We start from the raw sequence: 16,162 nt of genomic DNA on the forward strand, positions 1-16,162 counted from the left end.
TTTTCATTCATCGGCAGGCTTCTAAAAAATAATTTTCTAAGACAAATAACAATACGTTGGAGCATAAATGCGTATTCTCAGTTTACTTAATAGCGTCGAAGCAACCTCCAATATCCATTAGTTTATCGTCCACTAACGAGCATATCTATAAAACGCAGCGAGGTGCGTTGTTCTGTTTTGTAGTTTTGAAAATAGGTATTAGAAAAGTTAAACAAATTATCATCATTCTACAAGGAACAATAATAATATAACAACTTAAATTAAAATGTTCTTATATGGAATATGTTTTTGAATGAAGTTAGATTGTAACAGGGTTCAACTCAATTTTCATTATTTCGAATCGTACAACGCGCGTAAGCGTCCTCTATTAATAAAAACAAACATGGCTGCCACGAAAGTTTGCCCGGACTCCACACAAAGAAGTTCGCTGATTCTGTTCTAAAAAATTTGGATTTCGGCATTCCCGTGGTGTATCCTTGGAAGGAAAGATGTATAATAATAAGGTTATTACGAGAACACCTCAAAGTATGCACTCAGACAGTACGCCCGTGCATTGACCTCAGCTGCGCTTCGGTCGATACTCCCACTGTACTGTCTTCGTGCATACTTCGTGCATACCGTGATAACCTCATACTACGCACTGGTAATGTTTCGGATATGATAGAATTTACTAGTCGTTAGTTTTACTATCAGTGAAAAGAACACATTAATGAAAAAAACCACTGTGGGGATACAAGGTGACATCAAATATATAATTTAAAATATGACGACGAGTAATTAATGTAAATATATGAGAACCAATATATTGTAGAGTAAAGACGCAATACCACGTTAGAAATATTGCCAACTAAGTTATCTATTTACGAATTATGATGAATGACTTTCAGAAAAAATAGGTTAGTGAAAACATATAAATTACATGATTAAACCTACGCTACAACCCTTACAAACAAAATCCCTCACTGAAACGGAAAAAAAAGTCTACACATGCGCAGACGACTCCATTTGTTTCCCATAATCCCGTTGCCTTTGCTATAAATGATTGCGCAAATCAATTGACGAGTAAGTGCTCTACTGAAGAGTTGGAAGTGCGCACACAATATTTGCAGACACTTCCTCTTAGGTACTCCACAGAAACACACAGTACTATTAGACAAGTCGCAGCAAAAAGGTAACCACTTTGTCGCTTATAACTATGAATACACTCTCTTCATCACATTTGATTTATATGTTTTCTTTCAAGCATCTCTGATACATATTTATCATGTCTTTTTTATCTCTAAACTCGACGTTTTGATCATCACTACTTTACGACAGCTCAGCAGAAAAAAAAAGAAGGAAAACGCGCACATATAATAATCAGATTTTCAGTCGATTGCGCTGAATATTTTGAGAAATTTGGAAACGATAGATAAATGAGGCACATCTATATGTCATATCAATAGTGAGATTTGACTACATTACAGTAAGTTGTATTGATTATTAATGACATCCCGTCATCGTCTTCGACATCGACTTATCTGTCATCAACTGATGACTTCGAGATGTGTGCACCGTTCATAATGCGTCGATGATCGGTAAAAATACTTTGCGCACATTATGGTCTTTTAAACATCATTAAAAAAAAAAGTAATTGTCGCTCTATGGTATAGCTTACACCGATCTTTCGGATTGACGTTACTGTAGTTTGATTGTGGTGACATAAGTCACCAACGATATTAATACTAGCGACAATGCATTCGAAAAACTTGTGAAAAAATTATTATCTGACTAATGTGATGTTTGCTAAAAAAACTTTTTTTGTGTTATCGCGTGTTGTTTTGCTTGTGCTAATTTCCCGGTGTTATTGTCATTCATAATTTCGAACAATGATGTGTGTGGCAAATACTAACCTGTTTACAAGTCTTATTAGGCTTTTCACGTTAATGATTTTAACCTTCGGTTACTTCTTTCGATGAATACTAAGCAAATCAATATATATACATGCAATATACATTGATATTATGTACTTATTTGGGTGGCTTTATCTATTTGCCTGACTACGGATGAACTTTCTTGTATCGATGAGCTCACTAATTAATTTTGCAAGAATTGACTCAAATAACATTTGCGCTTCGGGGTTTCTGTTGTTGGCGATCTACGTTGACTCTAAGTGGAGACATTAACTGCATAGTCATTATGCGACACGTCCGAAAGGCGAATGTTCACCGTTGTTACTCGGATTACATAGTGAAGGTGTAGTAAATAATGAGACATACGTGTGGATTTCCAACGCTATGCAAATGAAGTTCACCACAATGGAGTTATATCGTACAACAGGGTTTTCGTCACAAAGGTTTGAACATCAAACATGCATGTCTAATATATACGAACAGTTTATAGTTGTCAATCACCAAATAGAAAATGGACGTAATCATTGGCGATAAAATACATGTAGAAATGGTAATCAAGGTTATTAATGCCGCCCACCATATTGACGTGGGAGTTCTTACAAGATGCCGGCAATCAATGAACCTGCTCAGTGTTCAGCCGTGTTCTGTAGGACAACCTGTGCTGACGACTATAGTACTTACACCTAACACAGTAAATGCATTAGAATACTCGATCTCTTGTCGGTGTTGGTTTGTTTAGAAAGAGCATTAACATGAATTAACATTAGGTGATGCATCAATTTGATTAAAAAAATTATCAATAATACGAAGCTTACTGATTTGTAATAAATTTTACATTTTACATTTCACATAAACTTACAGAACTAAAAGGTATGAGCTGTATCGGTGATTCGTTTACATTTGATGTAACAATATCACTAGCATTTTTAATCGATGACGATAGTGGATTTTTAAACTCCCGTAACTCCATGGCAATATTTGACCAAATTAACATAATTTGGTTTAATCGGCCTTTAATTGATACTTAATGTACAAATGTACAGAAGGCAAAGCCATTATACTAGAGCTTTTTTTTGAATATATGTGAATATTTATTTTGCGCCTGGTTATCGAGAGGCATTACACATTTACAGACACATAGCAGGCACACAGATTGCTCGGTAGTATGTCGGTCGTGTGACACGTGCTCAGGTTTTTTTTCCCTTATTGTTTCCATCAATTCTGCGCATTTCATTCTTTCCACTAAAACGTATGCGCAACATTCATAATTTATGGTTGCATTTTGTACTGCACCATCAATCGAAGTTGCTTAACTTCTGTGACTTGAAACAATTTTTCGAGCGCGAGGTATTTATTTTATCCAGTAACAACAAATTACCGAAAAACAGTTAATGCAGTTTGGGTTAAAAATGTTTTACCATCAGCAAAGTTTAAATCCTTTGATTTCTTTCACGCGCTGTATTGCTGTTTCATTATGCCAGTTTTATTTTTATTAATAAATCCGGTAATTTCCCTGAACGATATTTAATAATGTGATATTATGACAAATATGAGTGTACATTTTTTACACATTATATGACGCCATGTATTTTTTTCTTACAAATGGGCAATTTTATTTAAACTATACGACATATAGCTTGCACAAGAAGCGTATTTCTTAACATAATCTAAAAAACGAACATAAAACAAATAATTACTATAAGCCACAGCAGGGTACCAATATACTTGACAAACAGAATGCATAACGAACCAATAGAAGGAAATCCGTTACACAAAACCGTATTATCAATAATATGTTCCGAAAAGGGTTAGACACAGCCTTCTTCACATGTGGTACCCAACACAAGCTATCGCAATTAAGCCAGTGCTCGTAGTCTTCTTTCTATAATATCTCTTTTTTATTAATAATGATTTTCAGATGATATATGAAACTCTAAATTGACTGCGAAGCAACATGAAAATTGATATGGTTTTCAAATTAAGCCGTCTGCATGAAAGGTCACAACTACATTTGAACTGGGAGCAATATGTTGTTATTGCAATCACACAACATACGACAAACACGATACGTTACTATAGATATATGCAATCTCTGTTGGATTTTTATCTATATTTCAACAATAAAGACGACAAGTCCCTCATCAAATCATCGAATGTACAGACAATGTGTTTCAACGCAAAGTTTTTATTTTTTATATTTGTAATTATGTGTTCTACTGGATTGCTATGTACATGCATTCTGGGATTTGATAAATTACGTAATATGGTAAAATAAGCTAGTAACAGTAATGTTGGTAGTAACTATTGATGTGCCTATAAACGAAAGAGACCACATTCACTACATTATCATCTGCCTTAAACTCTTTAGACTAGAGCATAAAACTTTGTGACTTTTGTGCAGTTAATAATCACTAGATGATTATGTACGATTGATTAGACAGAGGTTATGACATTTCTCGCGGCACGCGTTCTTTAAAAAGGCTGATTTTACATGTAAACTTGAAGTAAATCGTCTATAAAAATGTTTTATCTCACATATACAGAGAGTTTTGAGATTTTATGAATAATTGACAGGATATAAACTGGCATGGTGATTGTTTAATCGGAAATGTTGACCTCAATTAGGCATGAAGGAAATCACTTAGACTGGGGCAGCGATCTGTACAATGTATCTCCATGGATGAGTGTACCAGCTGCCAACTTCCACTTGTCAAAAACGAATAATATTTTTTACATAAGTGAACTAAATACTCGATATATATGTAAATTATTTCGATTAGAATGTATTTATGTAAAATTGTGATTCATTATATATGACATAACCATTTTTATGTAAATTTGAGTTGTATAAAAAGAAGTACCAATGTATTTAGGTAGATTTATCTACATTTAACTTTTTTTCTATTTTTATTTTTTCAGATGAACTCAAAGGTGCATTTACTTTCGTTAACAGTGTTGCTGCTGGTCGTTCTTGTGGATTTCAGTCAATGCAACTTGTATGGGGTAGATGACGAAACGAATGACGACAGATACGTTTACTATCAAAGGTCAGCACGGCAGACACAAATGAAAGGAGGGTGTTACGTAATTGAAGAAGAGTGCGGGAAATGTTGTCAAAAATGCTACACCTGTTGTCTTTTCAAGTGCCTTCGCCATCGACTTAAAAAGAGGAGTGACGACTCGGACAATCTTGTCCCCATCGATGACGAGTCTTCCGAGCGTAAAAGATGGGATGCCACAGCTTGAAGAATTTCGCGTGATAACATTTCAGTAAAAGAAACTCTTTCAGAAAAACATATCACATAAAGTTTATTTGTTCTTTTGTTTGTTGTTTTATTTTACGAAAGGGGTCATAAATAAACATCACTGTTTTACGTACTAGAACATTTTCTTTCTTCGAGGCAATGGCTGGACCATTAATGTTCTTTCAGCCGACTCATATAATCCTTCTGGCAATTGCGTTTGTGTGTAATTGTAGGGCAAACATGCGAAATTATTTAAGTAAATGTATCAAGATTACTAGACCCAGATCCCAAAGCTACTTCATAGATTACATTTCTTTTTGACATGGGTTCTATATATTAATTGTTTTCCTACAGAATTTGAGTTGTATACAAGGTGATTTCTAAGTGCTCAAGCTGTAAAACGTTATTCTCGCCGTGGTTCAAAAATAAGTATACATCAGAACACCTGACAAACCACAGAGAAATTTCTAAACAATCTGGCAATTCAAATTATGCCTCTCCAGATCTACTGACATTAGTTTTCGGATTCGTGTCTTTTAATATCTATGTATAGGGCCCGTAATGGCCGTGATTAGTGACGCTATATTAGCATTAGATCGGTATACGAGTCTAAGATATTAACATAATACAATGCACTTTTCCATTTTAAGTACATGGATAGAGGGAAAAAAGGCTTCTGGCGATGAACAAACTTTCAGACATACACTTCATTTTTATTTTGTTTTTACATCTTCGAAAACGATAAATAGATATATGATATATATTTGGTTTTACCAAATGGTTTTATAAGTATGTGGACCCAAACGAGTGTCTGCTTTCTTTCGTTTTTATATTCATTCTTATATTCGTTGTAATTATAGTTATTTTCATTATTATATTACATAATGTGTTCACATATAATTTGTCTACGGACGTGAGTCGGTGGGCAGGGCAGGGATGTAATTATATTGAAATAACGACATCACTAATATACAATTTAAGATCATTTCGCAAATCGCATTGGGCAATTATATATATATATATATAAGGGTCTCTGCTATCACAAATTTCGTTGGCCGGAAATCTGGTTGTATATTTGTCGATTATGAGACTTAATTAAAACAACTGTAGAGAATGTGAAGCATTCGTCAAAAAAAGTTGTATTTGCTATAGACTATTTGGCCGCACACTCCGGTATTTATTGAGCCTTCATGATATATATTAGTTGTGTGTATTTTCAAGTGTTTTAAAATAATAAAATAGTGTTATTTATCTGATTATGTGATTGCGCCAAATTTCGGAAAACCCTCTCTTAATTGTATAATTATATTTTCATTTTTAAAATAAGCAACGTTCTACATCCAGTGGCGTATATAGCCGTTTCACATCCAAGCCGATAGTTAACATGAATGTTGTTGGCTATTGTGTAAATTCAGAGAATAATCTCTTTGGAAACCATGTAACCAACGTCTACATAGTGAATAATATTCTTAATCCCAGGTGATTTATGTTAAACTAGTTCTCTGAAACTCACATTATGTCGACATTATAACTTTATTTTTTCATAAAAAATGTCACTGTACACGTATTCGTATTTTGTATGTAATATTGAATATTCATGATGTACCACATTGGCCAATCAGGCTCATTCAGATTATATGTTATAATATCACTTGCAAATAAAGCACTGGCACATTTATGAGCAATCTGTTGTCATTGCTATACCATCATCTCTTATGAGTACAAAATCATAATTGTGGAGTGCGAGAAATCTGAAACATTTTACCCTGGTAGCACGCATAACTCCCGCATTAATGAAGTATTGTTGGTAAAATTAAACACTCACCGACTAACCAATTACCAAGATCCAGCTAACCAACCAACCTATCATAATAATACTTGCGATGCTTTGCTGTAATAGATGGGATACATATTGAGACATCATGTTGCCGTTTATCCGGTGTGTGAAGACATTAATTGATCTTATAATCGTTGGTAAACTGCATAGAATTCAGAAAGCGTGTGTGGTGGAACCATAGGCATAGTAGAATATGAAAGTAAGAAATTATTGGGTATAGTACAGTACAACTAAGGACATACTACAAAGACGCTATGGACGGATGTCAGTTTACACGGTAGCTTTGAAGAAAAAAATCTAAATGGACGAGAAGCATGCGATCGAAACAATTAAAAACAGCCAGAAATTCACCTTCAAAATACTAAAATTATAATATCAACGCAACATTTATAGCTAAAAAAAGGACGTTGCCATACGCTATACGTCACTCTTTTCTTAGTCGGTCCCACAATATGTTAAATGACCAGTGTCATTGTCTATTTCCAGTTTGCCCATCCCACTGTCACCACTTGGCACCATATGGCAATTAGCGTATGAAGAGGGGGCAACGATAGTGAAAACACTTTTTCAAATATCCACATTTTTAATATCTCAGGAAAATTGTGGAAGAGGTAACCAGAGTCTAAGATTTTGCCCAGTGTTTCACAAACTGGCAGTCGTTTTGATAATATAACATTATGAAAAAGGAAAACTGGAATTCTTGGTTTAATGAAAATAAATATAAGTTATAATATTGTACCCCCCCCCCTTCCCAAGCTGGCAATTACAGTGGAAGTGTCACATGCCACAAGTCATGCCCAGATTCATTCGGATTGAGATGGGTGTTGGTTGACAGCAACACTGGACGATGTCTCCCGTTCAAGAGAAGAAGATACTTGCATTACGTCGTGATAGATCTGGAAAGCCCCACAACAGTTCCATTTACCTGATTGCATCCGCTTTATACGCGATGCAATTTACAATCCCACTCGGCTTCATAGTATGCATGATTGTCTTACACGGGATCATAGGCTCACGTGACAAATCCATTAGTTGTACAGGAAGTGAATAGGCAGCTACGGAATACGTGTAGTATTACCTGTACGGGATATGTTAGTTACGTATGGTACACTGAAATGTCAATCCTAATAGTTCTTACACGACGAATCAATGTCAATGCAACCAACACAATTGGGCAGAGGGAAATCCATTTAATGCTGCGACTACGACAAGGGAGCGATCAAGTTCAAACCCACAATACTATTAGTATTACCAATATCTTGCATTAACAAGTATCACGCCGTTGTAAGTCATTAACTAGCCTGACAAAGGTCCGAAGGTGTTCGGTCGGTGAGGGCGCCACTCAAGCGTACATGTCAGGCTATTCATTGACATGCAATATCTGGTTTATATGTCAATTTGCTCCATATCTAATCAGAGAAGGGTCATGGGTATATTACTGGGTACATTTAAAAAAACAGACGAGAGATAGGTGACAGGGCTGCCGACCAAGTGGTCTCTTGTTAAATACATATACATTGCTTCTTTCTGTTGTATGCTGGTTTGTATACAACAGACCTTTAACACCGAGTTTAGATAGACTATATCTATTAAAAGATGGTCACTGTGTTAACATGCACAAACAACTTTCAACTGACAGCAGAGCTTATTAGATATTGACATATAATATATTAATTGTAACCAATGTCAGATCCATACAGAGTGCAGATATGAATGTACAGAATAATTGGAACGATGTCCACTATGCAGGTAAACAACAAGTTAGATTAGCGTGGCAAAATTCAATTACCTCGATTTATCGGAAAATAATTAATTTTAAATAATTAAAAGGCCGACTAATTACAGTCTTAGGGAAAGCATAAGACAAGTTCATTGCTCACAAAAATGATAGGTTACCACGTGCACTCCACATAGTAACTGACAAACAAGTAACAGGGAAAGAGAGAGCATAATGCACCATGGGAAGAAGCAATCCAACATTGCATATTCGACTTTTGTACTCGAATTGGAATCGAGTTAAAATTTACAATCATCAATTTTGTTTTTACCTTAGATAATAACGCAAAAACTATAATATCTTTTTCATTGCTGAAATCAAAAACTGTATATAATACTATTACTATATGGATTAGAAAATGTGCGGCCTTTGAAGGGAATTAAACATTCCTTAATTTGTACCAACGTAATTCAACCATTGAAATAGTGTGTTAAGGTGTTCCTAGTGTCAGGAATTGATTGAAAGTCAGACATTTACACGTTGCAAGTGATGAATTGATATAGGCATGTTAATAATATACAACACTAAAACATACTGCCTTGCCCTATGTTGGAATACATTGGAACATTTTATTTGACTAATCTTAATGAAACTTAGTCTAATGTTTCAACAATGGGTGTAAATAGATTTATGTGTATTTTTTTAATTAGTTGATATTGCCAAGTATTTGGGCAATCCGTCTCTATACTTCACATGCCACGCTATTCAAGTAATATAAATTCTTTGAATATTACAATTTACATGTTCTCCAGTTATCGGATAACCATCAGTAGAACAGTGAAAATGTGTATATTGATTTTTTCGTCAAATAGTTTGCAAACGTATATAAAAAGTGTTCCTTTGTGAAGTAATTGAAGGACGGTGGTCATTACGCCGCGTCGTTTTATAAACAGCGTGCATTCACTTCGTTTGAGCAAGTTGTTGCAAAGAACAGTCACACAATCAATTGTACAAACAGTACGCATACATTTCAGCAAACTGTTGTTATGATGTGCAATAAGCAAGCTCGAAACATAATTCTAATTAACATCAATTAATTAAATTGCACAAATTGATTTCTACATATGTATGTGGTTAGTTTCAACAATCTGTCGGGAATAAGTTCATTGGTGGGAATTGTCTAATTTATATATACAGACAGATTAAACAACTAGAAAACAAGAATTAGCATAAAACTAAAAAAAAGGTTCGAATTATTTGTAAACACACACAACCAATCACATTACCAGAATTGTTAAATACATAAGACATCATAATTCCTGATGTAGACCATTTTGTTCTGTGGATGTGTACAATATAATTAACACAACGTGAGATTTCTTTCTCTTGTAATCTTAGTCGCATTCTGTTTTATATTTTTATTGAGGATCTGCTTAATTGTTTCTCTGTCACAAGAGTTGACTCTTTCACACTGAACGGGTCATCTGTTTACGCTATGTTGTTGACATAGTTATATCTTGATAATTGATTGCATTATACATTAAAATGACATTCGTGAATGGGTATGGAATACCATGACCATGAGTACGTGGCTTTATATGTAAGTATGTAAGTCAGCTATTTGGGGATGTTAGTTTTGTGTTGTGATGTGTGCGTCTGCTGGTCGTGTGTTCGTGATTATCAACTTTGGTCACTCCTGGTTTTCAATGTGTTTTTATCTCAGACAACTAACACAAATTATATCGAATGTCGGAGATTAATTTAAAACAATAATAGTATGACCATGTCCTGCAATCGCACCCTGAAAGCATTCTGAAGAACCGTGAAACAATCGTTGAATTCTTGAGATAGAATTCCACGTGTCCGTTCACGGGCAAGTATAAATAAGCTTTGAAAACTGAGAATGATGTGTGCCTACTAAAAATAAAACTGGTTCTCCCGATATGTTCGTCAATACACTAATTACACCTATTAGAGTTTACGGCAACTAGACAATCAAAACAGCAATCATTTTGTCGTTTTCTCTTTCATGGACAATCAAAACACGTCGAAATAGAGTTTATGGTGAACTGGGGAAATACCTTCGTGGACTGTTTTATTGAAAAACAATCTGTCAAGTATTACAACCGTTTCGCACTTGATTGTCTGTTAAAATTTCACTTTCAAAAACGCTGTTAAAAGTGTTCCGATGCATGTGGATTGGGTAACGATAAACAACATCTTCGTATCACGCGTGTACTACATTTCATTTATACTATACTGAAACTTATCCTAGTGAAATTAAGAACCCGGAACCACTGTCTAAATATTGTAACTGTCCGGAACACATGCCAAATAATAGGACAGTTGATAATTTCTACTGCATTGAACCAAATGGGCGACGAGAAATGTTTCGTCATGAACTACCCTCAATAGAGCCATTTTAACATTCTTGAATATTAAAACAAGTGTGTATTTGAATGACCTTGAGTCTCCCTTGAGTAAAGGTATAACGTCAGTCTGGGAGTGTTTTAAAAAACAAAAAAATGTTTTTTCCTTTTAATTTATGTTCCTAGCTGTTTTGTATTTAAATCGTCCAAGAAATAATTTGTGTCGAATGAATCAATCATAACATCACTGATGTGACATGTTGAAGGAGCTCTTTGATCAATGTGACATTTGTCTTGGCATGTCAAGCTACGATGTTTGATAGTAGCATCTACGCATAACACAGTACGTAACCGAATCAGGTTTTTTTACTATAAAATATACACACAATTGTGGGTAAAATTGGAAATTAGCGCGTTTTTTGTGATTGTGATAAACAACTAATAATGGTATAAGATTTGTTAATCAAGTTACCATGAACTACATCTGTAAAGTACTTATTCTTACAATGATCCTATCAAGATCAAGTGCAAATCTGGGGGTTACGACTTTGCTTTTTCCCCCGTAGCGTTAAAAAATTACAACAATAATTTTTCAGTGAGAAATCCTTCACAAAATGTTTCTACGGTAACTGAGTCCAGGTCTTATACAATATCAACAATATTTGCCGATAACGTATCTGGAAATTATCTGGAAAGGATGATAACTTCTACCAAAACTTCTATTCCCATGACAACCGGATCAAGAAATCTTTCAACTTATAATGCCGATAAAAAGAGATGAAATGAGTAAAGAAATTCTTAAGGATGAACGCGACTAAAATACTTTTAGGACAGACATTTTCTAAAATTGATTGAATCTTAGTTTCGGTATTATTAACTTTAATTGTATGCATTTTGTCCTTTTCCCAATTTATCCAAAGGTACAGCCGGAGTAGGATTTAACACTGCGAAGAAATTACAAAGACAGATTTGTATTTGTTCTTTGTATTTCATTCAAGAGAACATTTCGCTAAGCTTTGCCTTTCATATATCAGTCTCGTGCGACGTATTCAACGTGTGTAAGTACATTGCTTACACGACAAGCTCATTTCAATAATATACACCACATCCATAACAGCATTGAGAAATCGAACACAAGTCTAAACGAAATGTTGACGTCATTTTATGGATTTTTAATAGTCGTAATGGCTACCAATTGCTGCCCACTTCCGGTGCACTTATATATTAATACAGTGATATCGACATGCAAACATGTACCGATGAACATATGATAATACTGCTACTTTCAGATCATCGTGTGGAAATGTCCTCAAATATGTTATTGATGTACATAGTCACTGCAGTTTGCGTCACCGAAATGTAAAATGGGAAATTACTTGATAAATTGATTTTCTACTACGATCAGCGTTCACGTTTATTTTGAAAGCGTGGCATGTCTTTAAAAACAATTTCTTCTTCAGGGAGATAATTTTAATCAATTGCAATGCCCGTTTCTTGGCAGACTACGTTCCTTCGAGAGTCCCTGACGTACGAACAACGATGTGCCACAGGCTCGGAAACAATTATCACGTCTGGGGAACCTACGACGGTCTTCTTAATGTTCGGAGCACGTTGTTGTTGGCATCAGTTTCCTTAATTGACATGCTGTAGTTCATTTCAACCATAAGTACATTTCAAATGTCAGTGTTCATGTTATAATAATGGTTGTTCCCACGCGACAGCCAGAAGGTGTCAAGTTTGTTTGAAGTCCGTAACAGTGCATTGTGTGTTGCGTCAAATGAAAATGGTCAGCACCCTTCTTGTTAATATTTTTTATACGTTTTAACACATTTCAAATAAGGTCATGGGCGTGTTTTCAATTAACACGCTACAATTACTTAATTCAAAACTTAATTCATATAGCACAACACACACAGGCCAGAATTTTAAGGAGCGGTGGTCGTCGCAACACGATTCCACGCACTGCACTGGCAGAGATACAGAAAATGATGGCAGTTTCATTGATGATATTTTTATGACAATCATAATTATACACATTAAAATCTTACGCTCCAGTAATGAAAATGAACAATTGTTCAGCAATCGGCATTCTGGGATACATGCATTTTCATATGATTCTCATATAGTTTTTGTCGCAAAATATTAAAAAAAGCCCTTGACAGAGGGCGCTCGTACACACACGTCATCGGCGCTGCTCATTGTCCTACCCAAAAGTTGTAGATCAATTATTATAAATATGTTAGGAGAGGTTGTTCTTGAGAAAAGAAGACATGAGTTTTTGGAAGACAATTTTTGGAATATCACTACAATCAGAATTATTATAACATGCTTAGAGGAATATGCCCTCACGGACCAATCGATTAAATTCTGGAAGAGACCTGGTTTCCGACTGCCAAGGAAACTGGAATTTCATTAGCATTCTTTATCAACACCAGATTATAGTAGTACTAAGCGAGCCAACATCTAGAATGTAATAGTTTATTAAATTACTTTACCGAGCACACTGGTATGATCTTTCCATGGATTCTGTGCTGACTTTGTACATTACAAATATAATATGTGAGCAGACACTTTTTAACATTGCTTAATAGTGCTGTCATGTGAAATGAACAAGATTTTAACGAGAATATCAGTGGCGGATCTAAAGAAGGGTTCTGGAGTTCAGGAATCATTCTTTGTAAAACAAATAAATAATTAGGTGTCTAATTACTTGCTAAACAAATGTTTAGCGGAATGAAGTGCATGTTTGTAATGAATTGACCACAAACATGTAACGAAGATTTCCTTACAAAGATAATTACTCTTCTGTAAATATGTGTATGACATTATAATGCACCGTTTCGGTTGAGACAAGTTTTTTAAAGTTTAGGACACATAGCTGCCTTTACGTATGGTCGTTATGTATGTTTTCATATCAACGGCAAACAATTCACTGGACCATTAAATATTCTATTGCGTTAGGTCATGCAAAAATGCAGAATATAATTGGAATTGATACACAAATAACATTCTATTTAAACACTTAGACAAAATGTTTCATTATTTTTTTACTGGATTTGAATTACAAATGGAAACAAAAGAAAGCCTGTATTAATAATGTTATCAATGTTGTTGTATTTCTTTTGCATATTGAGCGAGTTCATCTTCATATACAGCGAAGAAATTATTGCTACAGTCACGGATACTCGCAAATAGATGACATGGGATTGTTCAATCATTATTTTTACGAGAAAAGAAAAACAAACGTCTAAGTCAAAACGAAATTCTTTCAATCTTTATGAAATTTTCATTTGAACAATACTTCAGTTTCTTGCCTAGACACTTATTACATATGTTGAGGAAAGCTGCAATTTAGTCAATGGGATGAGGAAGTTACAAAAAATCATGTTTTGTATGTGGGGGTAAAGATGAAATACGAATAACGAGTATTTTAGGGTGCGTTTATAAATTGTTTTTTTTTTTATATTGTTAAAACATTTTTATCAAAGTATAATTCAAATAAACAAATAGCTGTATTCGTTCGATAAAATACGTTGATTTGCCTATATGTACGTGTAATTATAAACGTATGTTTTCAGTATTTTATTGACAGAATATTGCAATATCTGAAGTTGCAGACAGGTTATGATTTTTACAATAAATCATACCATAAGTTTTTGTCAAAATGCAATATGAAACAAAATTATTAAAATTAGTTTATAAAAATCAAAGTTGCATCAGATTAAAGAGTATTTCTCTCGAATTTTAATTACGCCATCAGTAGGTCAATCATAACATGCTGGTGTTCGTTGTACGACACTATGATGTTGGGGAGTTCCGAGGTCGAAAACAGTGTCAATTCATTAGCGCCCGCTAGTGGCAGATAGCATCCTGTATACTAAACGCGTTATTTTAAGTCACGATCCCGGTCACGATGAAGGCTGGCCAATCATCATAACTGACGTACGGGAAACGCAAGTCATTCGATTTGGTGGAAAGGTCGGGGAAGGGGTAAAGGTAATTCAGTTTAAAATTGCAATAAATGACGCAAAACACTGGCTACAAACGGACATGAACTATCCCGGTGTACATGAAAGTGCTATAATGCGAACTTAGTATGGATTTTCACACTTATTAAACGTAGGTTTGGGGGGAGAGGTCAGAGTCAGTACCAATTAGGAATGCCTCAGTTTCCGTGGGTCAGTTGTAATTATAAAATAGGAATAGCAAACCCAACACTATGTTATTTTTTAAATTATTGACCCCAAATACGTTTCTAGAGTTTACCTATTTTTCTGAGCACACCAAACTGTAGATACCGCTTGTGTAGCAGGCTAGTCCATGGCCAAAATAAGTCATATTTTAATTATCCAGTATACTATGTATGCAACAGTTGGAGTTACTTGATTATATGCTTCTAATGCAACAAATACAGCTTCCTGGATTTTGTAATCATTTTTGAATGATAAAATAGAGAGCGCTAATCAATTTGTATTACAATTGTACCAAGAAGCTATCAGTAAAATTGTGCCATAACATAGAGGGCGCTATTCAATTTGTATTTGGGAATGATCACCTTCCAGAGATGTACATTTGTGCTAAGTTTAAACCAGTATTTACAGTAATGTTAATCCAATATATTGCACAGAATCACTACTATTAGCCATTCCTACACTTTTTATTTTCATAAAACTCTTGAATTATGTGAATATAACATTCTCAAAAACATCTATGGTTTTTGCTCTATTAGGGACGACGTCAAAAGATCGATGTCTGATAAAAAACTTAATTCCTTTAGTTTTTTTCCAAACCCCCCTACTCCCCACTGAAACTTAATTGATAAATATTGGTCATGGTGTCAGACTACATTCACCATTAAATACAAATGGATAATCGGACAGTACTATTGCATAGCAGTTGGTTGTCGGGTGGGTGTAAACAGATTTCACAAATGCACCTCATTTGACCCACAGATTTACACTCGAACCAAACCATTTTTCTGTTTTTTTCCCCTTTTCGGTTATTTCTGTCCATGATTGGATAGAAAAAAAACGAACTACAAATACTCCAAGATTCGTTCTTGTCGGATGGAAACTTTTTGAGGTCAAAACCCCCCACCCCCA

The 16,162-nt window shown here is 34.8% G+C and overlaps 1 long non-coding RNA gene across 1 annotated transcript; it reads left to right on the forward strand.

Moving 5' to 3' along the window:
* The first annotated feature begins 946 nt into the window (after nt 1–946).
* Nucleotides 947–6,822, forward strand: LOC100370163 (uncharacterized). The gene is made up of 2 exons (XR_013420933.1): nt 947–1,171; nt 4,812–6,822. It is a non-coding gene; the product is annotated as an uncharacterized LOC100370163 (long non-coding RNA).
* Nucleotides 6,823–16,162: the final 9,340 nt, after the last annotated feature.

Source organism: Saccoglossus kowalevskii, chromosome 7, assembly GCF_978046115.1.
Source record: "Saccoglossus kowalevskii chromosome 7, keSacKowa6.1, whole genome shotgun sequence".
NCBI classification, from domain to species: Eukaryota; Metazoa; Hemichordata; class Enteropneusta; family Harrimaniidae; genus Saccoglossus; species Saccoglossus kowalevskii.